We start from the raw sequence: 13874 nt of genomic DNA, 5'->3' as shown, positions 1-13874 counted from the left end.
ATCTAGTTATGCTCTTGCACCTTATTGTTTACCTGTACTGCATTTTCTCTGTATATGTTAAAATTTATTCTGCATTGTATTGTTTTACCTTGCACTGCGTACTGATTCGATCTGTATGAATAATATGCAAGATGAGCTCTTCATTTGTGTCTTGGTACATGTGACAATAATAAAGAAAGCAATTCTAATGTTCATGCATTGCTGTCCCTTCTTCCATTTTCAGAGTGTACCCCTTTCTTCTGAAATTCTCACTGCAATAATGACACTTATTCTCTACACATAATTTTGTGCAACATTCTAAATAGAGACATCTTGAATTTATTTATTGCTTGCCAACATCTTTGACACAGTGAGCTTCTCCACCTTCATTAGAAAGATGATTCATTACAGTTGAATCCAAACAAATGTGCAGCATTTTTGCTGATACTGGGAAGATCAGCATTTCCTTTAGTCATTGACAAGACAGTCATTTGGAAATTTATTTTCCATCAACTTTATTCTGAAGTATTTGGAGCACTTATCAGGAGGCAAGACATGGAGTGAGAGAATGAGTGCTTAAAACAAGTAGGGCTTGGCACTTGCTGGTGGGTTCCACTTATCAGAAACCTAAAAGAGGCAACATTTCCAAATTATTAGTTAATAATTGATTGGCTAATTAGCTAACAGACATCAACCAATGAAAATAAGCTAGGGTCAAGTGGCTGGCCATTTTGGAGTGGCTATTGTGTATATGGTCACTGTTAGAGTGGAGATTTGAGGTCTTGGTGTGAAGAGGTGGAGTTAGTGGACCAGGTCCACTAACCTTTTTAAAGCAGCTCTTTAAAAAACCAAAAGTTTCTGTGAGAAGGTAAAGTTAATTGTGTTGTCTATAAATTCTCACTCTTTGATTCAGAGTAGGCAGGATTTGTGTCAAGGAATTACACATAGTTGTGAGAATAGTAGGGTAGTGCTAATGAGAGATACCAATTTTAGAAACATAGAAAAGCTACAGTAAAATACAGGCCCTTCCGCCCACAAAGCTGTGCTGAACATGTCCTTACCTTAGAAATTATCTAGGGTTACCCATAGCCCTTTGTTCTTCTGAGCTCCATGTACCTATCCAGGAGTCTCTTAAAAGACCCTGTTGTATCCATTTCCACCACCATCGCTGGCAGTCCATTCCATACACTCACCACTCTCTGCGTAAAAATCTTACCCCTAACATCTTCTCTGTATCTGCTTCCAAGCACCTTAAAACTGTGCCTTCTCATGCTAGTTATTTCAGCCCTGGAAAAAAGACTCTGACTATCCACACGATCAATGCCTCTCATCATCTTATACACCTCTATCAGGTCACCTCTCATCCTCCGTCGCTCCAAGGGAAAAAGGCTGAGTTCACTCAACCTATTCTCATAGGCATGCTACCCAATCCAGGCAACATCCTTGTAAATCTCCTCTGAACCTTTCTATGGTTTCCACATCCTTCCTGTAGTGAGGCAACCAGAATTGAGCACAGTACTCCAAGTGGGGTCTGATTAGGGTCCTACATAGCTTCACCATTATCTCTCGGCTCCTAAACTCAATCCCATGATTGATGACAACTTCATCCCATGATGAAGGCCACTGCTTTCTTAACCACAGAGTCAAACTGCGTAGTAGCTTTGAGTATCCTATGGACTTGGACCCCAAGATCCCTCTGATCCTCCACACGTCCAAGAGTCTTACCATTAATACTATATTCTGCCATCATATTTAACCTACCAAAATGAACTACCTCACAGTTATCTGGGTTGAACTCCATCTGCCACATCTCAGCCCAGTTTTGCATCCTATCAATGTCCCACTGTAACCTTTGAAAGCCCTCCACACTATCCACAATGCCTCCAACCTTTCTGTCATCAGCAAATTTACTAACCCATTCCTCCACTTCCTCATCCAGGTCATTTATAAAAATCACGAAGAGTAGGGGTCCCAGATCTCTGAGGCACCCCACCGGTCACCGACCTCCATGCAGAATATGACCCGTCTACAACCAGTCTTTGCCTTCTGTGAGTAAGCCAGTTCTGGATCCAGAAAGCAATGTTCCCTTGGATCCCATGCCTCCTCACTTTCTCAATAAGCCTTGCTTGGGGTACCTTGTCAAATGCCTTGCTGAAATCCATATACACTACATCTACTGCTCTACCTTCATCAATGTGTTTAGTCACATCCTCAAAAAATTCAATCAGGCTCACAAGGCACAACCTGCCTTTCACAAAGCCATGCTGGCTATTCTTAATCATATTATGCCCCTCCAAGCGTTCATAAATCCTGCCTCTCAGGGTCTTCTCCATCAACTTACCAACCAGTGAAGTAAGACTCACTGGTCTATAATTTCCTGGGTTTTCTCTACTCCCTTTCCTGAATAATGGAACAACATCCGCAACCCTCCAATCCTCTAGAACCTTTCCCGTCCCCACTGATGATGCAAAGATCATTGCCAGAGGCTCAACAATCTCCTCCCTCGTCTCCCACAGTAGCCTACGGTACATCTTATCTAGCCCCGGTGACTTACCAACTTGATCCTTTCCAAAAGCTCCAGCACATCTTCTTTTTTAATATCTACATCCTCAAGCTTTTCAGTCTGCTGTAAGTCATCACTACAATCGCCAAGATCCTTTTCCGTAGTGAATACTGAAGTAAAGTACTCATTAAGCACCTTTGCTATCTCCTCCGGTTCCATACACTCTTTTCCACTGTCACACTTGGTTGATCCTATTCCCTTATGTCTTATCCTCTTGCTCTTCACATACTTGTAGAATGCCTTGGGGTTTTCCTTAATCCTTTCTGCCAAGGCCTTCTCATGGCCCCTTCTGGCTCTCCTAATTTCTTTCTTAAGCTCCTTCCTGCTAGCCTTATAATCTTCTAGATCTCTATCATTATCTAGTTTTTTGAACCTTTCATAAGCTCTTCTTTTCTTCTTGACTAGATTTACAACAGCCTTTGTACAACATGGTTACTGTATCCTACTGTACTTTCCCTGTCTCATTGGAACATACCTATGCAGAACTTCACGCAAATATCTCCTGAACATTTGCCACATTTCTTCTGTACATTTCCCTGAGAACATTTGTTCCCAATTTATGCTTCAAATTTTCCTGATATTTAGATCATAAGATATAGGAGCAGAATTAGTCCATTTGGCCCATGGAGTCTGCTCCACCAATCAATCATGGCTCATCTTTTCTCTCCCCACCTCAGCCCCACTCCCCGGCCTTTCCCCCATAAGCTTTGATGTGGTGGCCAATGAAAAACCTATCAATCTCCACCTTAAATATACCCAATGACCTGGCCTCCACAGCTGCCTGTGGTAACAAATTCTATAAATTCATTATCCTCTGGCTAAAGAAATTTCTCCACATCTCTTTTTTTTTAAATGGACGCTCCTCTATCCTGAGGCTGTGCCCCCTTTTCCCAGATTCTCCCACCGTGGGAAACAAACACCCTTTTCACATCTACTCTGTTCAGGCTTTTCAACATTCGAAAGGTTTCAATGACATCTCCCTCATTCTTCTAAGTTCCAGTGAGTAGAGACCCAGAGAAAGCAAACTTTCCTCATATGATAAACCTTGCATTCCTGGAATCATCCTTGTGAATCTTCTCTGAACTCTCTTCAATGCCAGCACATCGTTTCTTAGATAAGGAGCCCAAAACTGTTCACTGTACTCAGAAGGTGAGGCCTCACCAATGCCTTATAAGTCCTCAGCATCATATCCCTGCACCTGTATACTAGACCTCTTGAAATGAATGTTAACATTGCATTTGCCTTCCTCACCACTGCCTCAACCTGAAGTTAACCTTTATGGTGTTCTGCATAAGTACTCCCAAGTCTCTTTGCAACTTAGATTTCTGGATTTTCTCCCCACTTAGAAAATAGTCCGCATATTTATTTCTTCTATCAAAGTGCATGACCATGCATTTTTCACCATTGTATTTCATTTGCCACTTTCTTGCCCATTCTCCTAACCTGCCTATATCCTTCTGCATTCTCAACACTACCAGCCCCTCCACCAATTTTCGTATCATCTGAAAACTTGGCAACAAAGCCATCTATTCTATAATCTAATTCATTGATATAGAGCATAAAAAGAAATGGTCTCAACACTGAGCCCTACAGAACACCACAGGTCACTGGCAGCCAATCAGAAAAGGATCCTTTTGTTCCTATTGGCTACCTCCTACCAATCAGCCAATGCTCTAACCATGCCAGTAACTTTCCTATAATATCATGGGCTCTTAACTTGGTGATTAGCCTCATGTGTGGCACTTTATCAAAGGCCTTCTGGAAATCAACAAGGCAAAAAGAGGGTATGAAATGGATTTGACAAGCAGGGCTGAAGATAATTCCAAGAACTTCTTCAGATACATTAGCAGTAAAAGGGAGAGTAGGGAGTGACTGCCCCCTTAAAGACCAACAGGACTGCCTATGTGTGCATTCACAGAAGATGGCTGAAATTTTTAATATTTATTTAATATCACGGATTTCAAAGAACTGAGGGTAAGATTTGGTGAGGAATTGGATCATATGTTTATTACAAGGAAGGTGGTGATATTTTCAGACTTGAAGCACCTTAAGGTCAGCAAATCCACAGGGCCAGACCCAAGTTCACCTCAAGACCTTATGAGAGGGTAGAGAATAAATTACAGAGGTCCTCGTAGAAATATTTGCTTCGTCGCTAGCCACTGGTGAAGTTCCAGAAGACTGAAGGGTGATAATGTTCCATTGTCCAAGAAGAGTAATAGGGACTGTTCAGCCCTTTGGGCAATTCATTTCTAATTTTCTATGTGATTAAGTACGTTCAGATTTTATTTTAATGAGCAGTTTCAGATCTGTATTAGGCCACTTCCTGTGCAGTCAGGAAGTAGTAAATAGGAAAACACATTGGCTAGCAGAAGGCCAGAGGTTTATGTTGAGAGTGAAAGAAGTTTCTATCTAAAACCATCTTGTTTTCTGGCGGAAGCATTGTTTGTAAGTTGACGGTATATTGTTTAAAAGTTAATCTAAAGGTATAAATAAGATCTTGCTGAAATAGAATGTTAGTTTTGAGTTTATTAGACACTAACCTAGATGCTAATGGTTTACACATGCAATTTACCTGCAGTAATTGCTTGTTGGAATCTTATAATGTTTACCTGCTGAAAATTTAACTGTTCTTATTTATCTGTGTATATTTACTTGTTTGAATGGAACAACACGATAATTGCAGTGATTTTCTTTTCAGTTTCGCTCCTTATTCACTATGTCATGCCATCGAATCTGCAATAAATCGAAGGAGCTAGAGTGCTAAACTGTGAATCTCATGTAATTTTTGAATGGCTGACTGTCTAGCCGATGTTGTAATACCTCAGTGAGAGTAGTACAAAGACAGACCAGAGAACTACAGGCTGGTGAGCCTGCCTTCATTTGTGGGGAAGTTACTGGAGGGAGTTCTGAGGAAAAAGATCTAACATCACTTGGATAAGTCAAGGCCTGATGGGGAATAGTCAGCATAGTTTTGTATGTGAAAGGTCATGGCTGATGAATCTCTTGGGGTTTTTTTCAACAGGTAACTAAGGGGGTAGAGAGTGGAGGGCAGTTGATGTTGTCAAAGGCCTTACTAAAGTCCATATAGACAAGGTCCTGCATGGCAGGCTGATCTGGAAGATTAGGTTGCATTGGATTTGGTGGGAACTAGCGAGATAGGTTCTTGCTAGTCTTCTGGAACTTCACCAGTGGCTAGCAACAAAGCAAATATCTCTATGAGGGCCTTTGTAATTTCTTCCCTTCCCTTCTCATAAAGTCTGGGGGTGCACCTGGTTTGACCCTGAGAATTTGCTGACCTGAATGTGCTTTAAATCTGGGCACTGTGTTTAGGAGTGGGGTCATTATGTTGCAGTTATATGGAGTAAATCATTGGTAAGGCTGCATTTGGTCACCTTATTGTAAGAAAGACATGGTCAAATAGGAGAGGGTGCAGAAGAGATTTACAAGGATGAGCCTGGATTAGAGGACCTGAGTTAGAGCGAGAGGTTGGCCATGCTGGATCTTTTCTCCTTGGAGCATAGGAGAATAAGAGGTAACCTCAGAAGTTTATATAATCGTGATGGTTATAGATAATGTGGGCAGTCATAGTCTTTTCCCTAGGGTTGAGTAGTCCAAAGCTAGCGGGCACAGATACATGATAAGCGAGAAGGAATTTAAAATAGGTCTGAGGGATAACTTGTTTACACAAAGAGTATTAGGTACCTGGAATGAGCTGCCAGGCAAAGTGACTGAGGTGGGTACAATTGTACCATTTAAGAGGCATTTGGCTAGGTACATGGAGGGGAAGGGTTTGAAAGGTTAATAGCCAAACATGGGAAACTGGGACTCACAGGGAAAGTGCAGTGGTTGGCATGGTCTAGCTGGGCTGAAGGGCCTATTTACATCCAGTATTATTCTATGACTCCATAGCCCTACAGAAACCTAACTCTGATGCTCAGCTGCCAAATTGAAACCATATTTCAAAGGCCTGGTCCCTAAAGTCATTGCTCAAGTATTCCCTTTGGAGAAGTCATGTTCTAAAGGCTATTAGTAATTAATGACTGAGAACTTCCTTTAGATCCTTAACTGTTTGTAAATTCCCAAGTTCTGCCCCACAGGAGAAGTACATGTGGAAACAATTTGTTCAGAACAATTTTGTCTCATCCATTCATGATCATAAATATTTACATCTAATGGCTTTATAGTATCCTTTTTTTTCTGATCAAGCACAGCATCAGATTTACAACTTGTTTCCTCATTCCAAAACATCGCAGTCAATTCAGCCAGTCTTTCATAGAGTACTTGCACCTTGACCTGTTTCCTGCTATCCACCATATCTGTCACTGACGGTAATCCACCCAGGCTTTAGGAAAGGCAATCTCCCCTTCTGAAATTTAAGTTGGTTGTTTCTAGTTGATTTCTCCACCTATATATTCTTAAGTAATTTAATTTTGATTAAATATTCCAGCAGTTTTAAGATAATTGCCTGTGTTTACTGATTTAATTTATTATATTACATTAGCCATTCTTCAGTCCTCCAATACACTATTCTTGTTATTGAATACACTATTTAATAAAATTCTTTGTTTTTATTACTGTCGGGCTGATCAGATATATCTTACCTAGTTACAGAACCTTAGTTCTCTTTTGTGATTTCTAATTCTTTAACGCTTCATAATATTTTTCAACTGATTTTTAACCAATTCAGGATTTTCCTCAGTCTCAGCACAGGTTCCCCACAGAGCAGTGTCCCCCTGACCCTAGACCCCTTTTTGTACTCTCTACAACTGTATGCTCTGACTCTATCTAAACATTTGCAGGTGATACCACCGTAGTGGGCCAAATCTCACATAACGATGACTTAGTCCAGAAGGAGATTGAGAGCCTAGTAACATACTGCCATGACAACAGCATTTCCCGTAATGTCAGCAAACCAAAAGATCTGGTCATAGATTACAGGAGCTGGATCAAGGAGGGTTTCCATACGCTCCTGTTTATGTCAATGGTGCAGAACTTGGGAGGGATGAAAGCTTCAAGTTTCTAGGAGTGAACATCACCAATAACCTGTTCTGGTTCAACCATGACTAAGAAGGTTCACCAGTGCCTCTACTTCTTTAGGCTGCTAGTAAAAATTGTCATGTCCTCTTTGAACCTCACCAGGTTTTATTGATGTATCATGGAAAGCATCCTACTAGGATGCAACATTCCTTTGTATGTCAACTGTTCTGCAATTGTCAACACAGCTCAGCACATCAGAGAAACCAGTCTCCCGTCTGTGGACTCTGTCTATGCTTCTCACTGCCTCAGTAAAGGAGCCAACATCATCAAAGACCCCACCCATGTGGGGTCTTTCTCCAATCAGTCAGAAAATACAAAAGCCTGATAGCAGATGCTACCAAGCTCAGGTCAGCTTCTGAGCAGGACACTATTATAAGACTATTGAACAGTCGTCGAGTATAATGAGATGGGTTTTAGACCTTGCAAATTCCCTCATTATGCATCTGCATCATATTGTCTGTCTGCAGTGTGTGTTCTCTGTAGTTGTAAAGTGTTATCCTTCATTGTGTTATTGTTTTCCCTTCTCAATGCACTGTTTTAATGAAATGATCTGCATGGAAGACATGCAAAGCAAGTTTTTCACTGTCCTTAGGTACATGTAACAGTAATAAACCAATTGAATTCTTTGGATGAAGTATTTGTTTGATATCCCCTATCAATGGTCTTGCACCTTATTGAGCCATTTTTCATTTATCTATTCATATTTCTGTGGAAATGGTTCAATCTTCTTTGTTATTTTTATATTTCTCTCTCCATAATACCTTTCCCCTATATTCCTCTCTTCACATTTTTTCTTAATTTTGTATCTTATTGACAGAAAGCAATAAAGCTTGGAAACAGGCCCTTTGGCCCAACTAGTCCATGCTAATCAAGGTATCTACTTGAGCTAGTTCCACTTGCTTGCATTTGGCCCATATCCCTCTGAGTCTTTTATTTCTATGTACCTGTCCAATTGCCTTTCTAAGCATTGTAATTGCACCTATGTCTACCGCTTCTTCTGTCATGTGGTGTTCTTTAGTATGCTTATAGTGCCTGGACCTCTTTTATCTGTTTGCTTCTTATTTATGCAGAATATTCTGAAGTCTAGAGTATTGCCTTTTTAAATGGATTGCCTTATTTAACATTTCACATTTTCTCTTTTAAACTGTCCCACTCGCTCTCTGCTCTCCTGCCTGCAAGGCTTGCATTAAATCTTAACTCAGTTTCCTTACACGTCATCTTTCGAAAATCTGGCTCATGCCAACTTCTTCCTCTCACTGTAATGTTTCCCAAAAATCTTATACTACTTAAACTATGGTCATGGTTCCCAAGACAACACTTGTTATTATCAAATGTATGTTATTAATCATAACTTGATCAAAAATTACTTCTCCAAGATCTTTTGTACATACAGCTTAAAGAAGGATTCCTATGTACATTTAGAGAATGTAATTCTATTTTCTTTGTACCACCATACTCAGTAACTGATGTCTCCTCTGGCAATAATTTTAGAATGTCCATTGCCCTTCTTTTATTGTTTGCTCTTCTCCCTAGGAATTGGAAGCCTACCTCAAGTAACGTGAAGGGAATGATTGTTTATCCCTTATTTCAAACTATGTTGAATCCATCAGCACCTTGTCACGTCCTCCTCTTAAAAATAGAAGTAGGAGAAGGTCATTCAGCCCCATCATTGCTAATCTCCTACCCCTATACTGTTCCCCTACATTCTTCCAGCATCTCTCCATTGTTATTTAATTAGCCATGATCTTTTGTTTCAGTTTTTATGCTTCTGGCCTTAGCCGGAATGTCACAAGCAAGGGCTTCTTTTCTCAATCCCTGCTCTGTTGCTCTTGGAAGTCCTTCAATAATTTACCTTTACTTTATTAGTAATTTATTATACTTACTTTGAATTTTTGAACTTTGATTCCTTTTTCATCTATTTGCTGCTCCTTGGTAACATTGTTCATATCGATCCTGCTTATACTGTACATGGCTCCACCTCACCATCCACTTTCATGACCCACATGTGTTCTTATGGAGTCAAATGCAGTATTTGTTCATTAATGGATCTGTGAAATCCTTATCTTCTAAATTAAAGGTCTATGCAAATGAAAGTTGTTTGTGGCAACAGTGAGTCCTCCCCTTGTATTTCCCACTTCACTAAAATTCCCACTGCCTCATTTCTGAATTTCAGTCTCCTTGATTTGTTTATCTTCATTCAGTTTTCAACTGAGTATCTGTTAGTGTCAGTAAATCTTCATCTTTGACAAAATACTTTCTAAGCCACCCAGCTAATTTCCCACACTCTCTGCATTGCAGTACGTTGAGTTTATCTTCACTTTTGTTTATGTGTAAAGCTACCACTTTTCATTTTCATGCAGTCTGACATTTTATTTCCTTATCTCAGTCTTTCTCTTCTTTTAACAGAGAAGCCAAGCTGTTGAGACAAAAATCCCAGTAGGGGAAGCCTGAATTTTTTCCCACGCTTTTTATGATTGCATTCCAGCTGTAAGGAGCTAACAGATGGCCGCGGATTGCCATGAATCTCCTGTGCCTTGGAACGACGCATTGTTTAAAAATGACTGGAGTACTAAGAGTCTAGCTATCTAAATTCAGATTCGTTTATTTATCACATGTACGTAGAAACATAAAGTGAATTTTATTGTCTGAATTAACAACCTAAGGAGGTTAACACATGAATTAACACATAAAGGAGCTGAAGCTGGAGCTGGATGAACTCCAGATCATTCGGGAGGCTGATAGATAGGACATATGGAGAGGTAGTTACACTCAAGGTACAGGACACAGGAAAATGGGTGACAGTCTGAAAGGGGAAACGGGTTAAGGAGCCAGTGCAGAGTACTCCTATGGCCATCCCTCTCAACAACAGGGGGATACTGCTTGTGGGGGGGAGGCTTGACCTAACAGAGGAAAGTCACAGTGGTCGGGTCTCTGGCACTGAGTCTGTCTCTGTGACTCAGAGGGAAGGGGGGAAAAGGGGTGCACTGTGATGATAAGGAATTCATTATTTTTAGGGGAATGGACAGGGGGTTCTGTGGATGAAAATGAGGCTCCCGGAAGTTATGTTGCCTCCTGGGTGCCAGGGTCTGGGGCAGCTTGGATCGAGACAGCATTCTTAAGTGGGAAGGTGAACAGCCAGAGGATGTGGTCCATGTAAGCACCAATGACATGGATAGGATGAGTGACGAGGTTCTGTATAGAGAGTTCAGGGGGATAGGTGCTAAGTTAAAGGGACAGGACCTCCATGGTTATGTCTTCAGGATTGCTACCCATGCCATGTACTAGCGAGGCCAGAATGAGGAAGTTATACAGTTTAACACATGGCTAAGGAGTTGGTGTGGGAGGGAGGGCTTCAGATTTTTGGATCATTGGGCTCTCTTCCAGAGAAGATGAGATCTGTACAGAAGGAACTGTTTGCACCTGAACTGGAGGAGGACTAATACTCTAGTGGGAAGGTTTGTCAATACTGCATGGTGGGGTTTAAATTAGAGTTGCAGGGGGATGCAACAGTTAGTGGAGAGATTGTGGAGGCAGATGTTGGTAAGACCTCAGACAAAGTAAGGAATCAAAAGGTTGAACATAGTGTGACTAGTGACCTGAGCTGCACATATTTCAATGCAAGATGTATCGTAGGAAAGGCAGATGAGCTTAGGGCATGGATCAACACCTGGGATTATGATGTTGCGGCCATTAGTGAGACTTGGTTGTAGGGGGCAGGACTGGCAGGTCAATATTCTGGGGTACCATTGTTTTAGATGTGACAGAGTTGGGGGGGGGGAGTAAAGGAGGAGGGATGGTGTTAGTAGTCAAGGAAAATGTTATGGCAATGCTCAGTCAGGACAGACTGGAGAACTCGACTCGTGAGGCGTTATGGGTGGAACTGAGAAATAAGAAAGGTATGACCACATTAATGGGGCAATATTATAGACCACCAAACTGTGAGGGATTTGGAGGAACAAATTAGTAAAGGGATTGCAGGTTGCTGCAAGAAACATAATGTTGTTATAGTAGGTAATTTTGACTTTCCATGAATTAACTGGGAATTTCAAACTGTAAAAGGACTAGATGGAATGAAGATTGTCAAGTGTGTTCAGGAAGGTTTTGTCTTCATAGAAGTCTCAACGAGAGAGGTACTATTAGGGAATGAGACAAGGCAGGTGACATAAGTTTCAAAGTAAATATGCAAAGAGATACATCTGGTCCGTGGGTTGAGATTCTAAATTGGAGAAAGGCCAATTTTGATGGTATCAGAAGTTACCTCAAAAGTATGAATTGGATAGGCTGTTTTCTGGCAAAAGTGTACTTGGAAAGTGCAGGGACTTCAAAAACGAAATTTTCAGAGAACAAAGATTATATGTTCCTGTAACAATAAAAGGTAAAGATAAAAAGTGTAAGGAATCTTGGTTTTCCAGAGTTATTGAAACCCTGGTTAAGAGAAAAAAATGAAGTTCATTGCAGATATAGGCAAGCAGGAACAAATGAGGTGCTTATGGAGTATAAAAATGCAAGAGAAAGAAATCAGGAGGGCTAAGAGAAGGCATGAAGTTGCTCTAGCAGACAAGGTGAACGAGAATTCTAAGGGATTCTACAGGTATGTTAAGAGCAAAAGGATCACAAGGGTCGAAATTGGAAGACCAGAATGGTAATCTTTGTGCGGAACCAACCAAAAGAGATTGTAAATGGATTTTTTTTTGCATCTGTATTTACTCAGGAGATGGATACAGAATCTATAGAAGCGAGGCAAAACAGTATTGACTTCATGGACCCGATACAGATTACAGAGGAGAAGGTGTTTGATACCCTGAGGCAAATCAGGATGGATGAACTTCCAGGGCCTTATGAGGTGTTCCCTCAGACCCTATGGAAGGTAAGTGCAGAAATTTCTGGGGCCTAGCAGAGATATTTAAAAAGCCTTAGTGACAGAAGAAGTTTCAGAGGATTGGAGGATAGCTAATGTTGTTTTGTTTTTTTAAAAAAGTCTCTAAACATTTATAGCAAATTATAGGCCGGTGAGTCTGACATCAGTGGTGAGAAAGTTATTGGAAGGTATTCTAAGGGAGAGGAGGTATAAGTACTTGGATAGATATGGACTGATTAAGGATAGTCAGCATGGCTTTGTGTGTGGTAGGTCATATCCAACCAATCTTATAGTTTTTTTCGAGGAAGTTACCAGGAATATGGATGAAAGCTAGGCAATGTATGTTGTCTACATGGACTTTAGTAGGCATTTGACAAGGTCCTGTATGGGAGGCTAGTTGAGAAGGTTCAGTTGCTTCTGGCATTCAGGACGAGGTAGTAAATTGAATTAGACATTGGTCTTTTGGGAGAAGCCAGAGAGTGGTAGTAGATGGTTGCCTCTCTGACTGGAGGCCTGTGACTCGTGGTGTGCTGCAAGGATTGGTGCAGGGTTCATTGTTGTTTGTCATCTATATCAACGATCTGGATGATAATGTGGTTATCTGGATCAACAAATTTGTGGATGGCACCAAGATTGGAGGTGTAGTGGACAGTGAGAAAGGCTATCATGGGCTTTGCATCAGCGGAAAAATGGGCTGAAAAATGGTAGATGGAATCTAATGCAGACAAGTGTGAGGTTTTGCACTTTCGTAGGACTAACTAGGGTAGGTCTTACACAGTGAACGGTCAGGCACTGAGGATGTGGTAGAATAAAGAGATCTGGGAATAAAGGTACATAATTAGTTGGAAGTAGTGGCACAGGTAGATAGGATCATAAAGAAATCTTTTGGTACATTGGTCTTCATAAATCAATAATTGAGTTCAGGAGACTGGAAGTAATGTTGAAGTTATATAAGACATTGCTGGGGCCTAATTTGGAGTATAGTGTGCAGTTTCGGTCACTTACCTACAAGAAAGATGTAATCAGGGTTGAAAGAATACAGAGAAATTTTGCAAGGATGTTGCTGGGTCTGGAGGACCTGAGTTATAAGGAAAGATTGAATACTTAGGACTGTGTTCTTTAGAATATAGAAGATTGAGGGGAAATTTGATAGAGGTATACAAAATTCTGAGGGGCATGGATAGGGTTAATGCAAGCAAGTTATTTTCACTGAGGTTGGGTGGGACTTCAACTAGAGATTATGGGTTAAGGGTGAAAGGTGAGAAGTTTAAGGGGAACATGAGGGGAAGCTTCTTCACTCAGAGGGCTGTGAGAGTGTGGAATGAGCTGCCAGTGTAAGTGGTGCATGTGAGCTTGAATTCAACGTTTAAGAGAAGTTTGGACAGGTACATGGATGGTAAGGATATGGAGGGCCATGGTCCCGGTGCAAGTGGATGG

The sequence above is a fragment of the Hemitrygon akajei genome, chromosome 5, assembly GCF_048418815.1.
Source record: "Hemitrygon akajei chromosome 5, sHemAka1.3, whole genome shotgun sequence".
NCBI classification, from domain to species: domain Eukaryota; kingdom Metazoa; phylum Chordata; class Chondrichthyes; order Myliobatiformes; family Dasyatidae; genus Hemitrygon; species Hemitrygon akajei.
The sequence above is the reverse complement of the archived record's forward strand: the minus strand, read 5'-3'. Positions refer to the sequence as shown.